The sequence below is a fragment of the Bos grunniens genome, chromosome 9, assembly GCF_055505025.1.
Source record: "Bos grunniens cultivar Pamir isolate PY7600 chromosome 9, Bosgru_T2T1.0, whole genome shotgun sequence".
NCBI classification, from domain to species: domain Eukaryota; kingdom Metazoa; phylum Chordata; class Mammalia; order Artiodactyla; family Bovidae; genus Bos; species Bos grunniens.
Window position 1 is genome coordinate 9,728,506 of NC_141173.1, and position 2,651 is coordinate 9,731,156.

Here is a 2,651-nt window from a genome sequence, read left to right on the forward strand (position 1 = left end):
GAGGCACAGAAGGATTCAGTAACACACCCAATTCCTACAGCTAGTAAGTGACAGATATGAGATGTGAACCCAAGTGTCTAACCCTGGTGTTTGTCCTTAAACAATGTACTCTATTACCATCCAATTTTCAAATGGCCTAACAATTAACAAATGGCCTTTGAAATAGCTAGAGATACACATTTAACTGTTGAAATCGCCAATTTTGAAAAATATTTCTGAGATTAATGGTTAGATAAGATTACAGATTATTTGCAAAAAATTTGTAGTTGCAATCAGTTGCCAAAAGAATAAAACATGACAGTTCTTGCAAGGCCCAACCTTTGACAACTTTCCAGACTCATCTGCACTACAATCCACACTCCAGTTGAAGTCAGTCTGCTCATGAGCCCATGGAAAAATTATGTACTTTGTTCCTTCTCAGCTTTTGCTTATGCTGTATTTTAAGGCAGTTTAATACATTTTTCCTAATGCTCTGTAATGGGATAATTAAGCATTTCTTTTTTTTTTTTCTTTTCTTTTTTTTTTTTTGAGCATTTCTTTTTTGAAGACTCACAGTGTGTTAGTCAACATATCTTTCTGTTCTGAACCAGAAAACCCTTGTCACATTTGTCTATTCCTCTAGAACCTGGCAACCCATTCCAGTATTTTTGCCTGGGAAATTCCATGGATAGAGGAGCCTGGCGGGCTACAGTCCACAGGGACGTAAGAGTCAGACATGACTTAGCAGCTAAACCACCACCGCTAGAAGCTGAGGGCAAAGTCGGAACTCACTCATACCATGCTCCTCCCCGTCTTGGTTGTGCCTGGCTCAGAACTGAATCAATGCAAGCTGAAGTGTATATCACTGAATGATCCTCAACAATAAATAACTTGCCCGTTGACTTAGCACTCATGCATGCACATGGTCACTCAGCTATTTCAGTTTGGGGCTGAGACTTCAAAACCAGGCCCTCTGAATTCACATGAGACCTAGGATCTTTCCAACAAGGTCATTTTGGTGACACTGTGCTCTAAAACTCTCTACTGCGTTTCCACCTATTTTTACTAGGATGAATTCTTTCCTGTTTCTTCTGTTTGTTTGTTCTATTTCTGTAATATAAGCAGGCTGCCACATTCAATCTGTCGTCTTCTCTCTCTCTTCCTTTTGCACAAGCCAAGCTCTGAATTACTTACATTTCAACCTGCTATTCACAGAACTACCTCATCTCCAACCTCGGCTTTTAAATATGTTGAAAACATTCTTATCCTTGCACATCCCTGACTTTGAGGTCATGTACTTTGAACTTCTCCACATACCCTGAAAGTTCCTATTTCTCAGTCTTCTCACCACTCTTTTCTCAATTAGTCAGTAGCTCCATTAACAGGACATCCTCATAAGTTTTTTTCCCCTCATTTTAATTAAGAACCAGTGTTTAGAGATATTTCAAAATCACTGGCTACTAGTTAACCCAAAATATTTTAACATCTTCTGATTTCTTTGATACATAAAAAAATATATTAAAAAATGAGATAAGGCAATTATTTCCAATAGAAATATTTGCTTAGATTTCTAAGGTTGGGCCTTAGAAATATTTTTTATATTCTTTCTCAGAGAGTCAATTTTTTTCTGTAGTATGTTTCTCTCTTTACTATATGTGTCTTTTTATGTCTTTCAATCTTAAAAGAAAATGGACAATGTTGTATTAATTCTCTCACTTGAATTTCTTCTCACTTTTTTTTCTTGATTTCCTCACTCATTTATAATCATTTTCTATATTGTCATCTGTGAGTAGCAGATGTGTGTAGGCTTAGCTATGCTAAAGCAAGAATTAGGTACCAAAATAGATTATTCATCCTATGTTGTTATATTTGATTTAGGCAAGTAGATAATGATTATTTTCAAGGCTCACAAGTCAGTATTTATCTGCATTTAAATTTAAAAATTTTGTATTACTGATAGATATATGGATTCAGTGTGTAGGATCTGTGGATAGTTGGAATTAGCAATATCAAAGGAAAAAGGAAAAATTAAAAAGGCTAAAAAATTATAAAATAAGCAAGAGAAAAGGTTAAAGTTGATCATTCTTTAATAACTTAGGCGTTGAATCCATATCTCCCACAATCACTGTGCATGCATGCTAAGTCACTTCATTTTAGCTCTTAGGGACCTCATGGACTGTAGCCTGCCAGGCTCCTCTGTCCATGGGATTCTTCAGGCAAGAATCACTGGAGTGTCCTCCAGGGGATCTTCCCTACCCAGGAATTGAACCCAAGTCTCTTACATCTCCTGCATTGGCAGGTGAGTTCTTTACCACTAGTGCAACCAGGGAAGCCCATCTGCAATCAGTAGGGAAGATATAAAAACCTGAATGAGATCTGCCTTCCTAGAGCTCATTTTTGTTGTTTAATCATAAGTTATGTCTGACTCTTTGTGACTCCATGGACTGTAGTCTGCCAGGCCCCTCTGCCCATGGAATTTTCCAGGCAAGAATACTGGAGATGCATACCATTTCCTTATCAAGGGGACCTTCCTGACCCAAGGATTGAACTCACATGTTTTGCCTTGCAGGCAGATTCTTTACCACTGAGACACCTGGGAAGCCCATTCCCAGAGCTCACATCATATTAAATTTATTCATTATTGGCATCAGATAGATTTGGAAAACAGACAC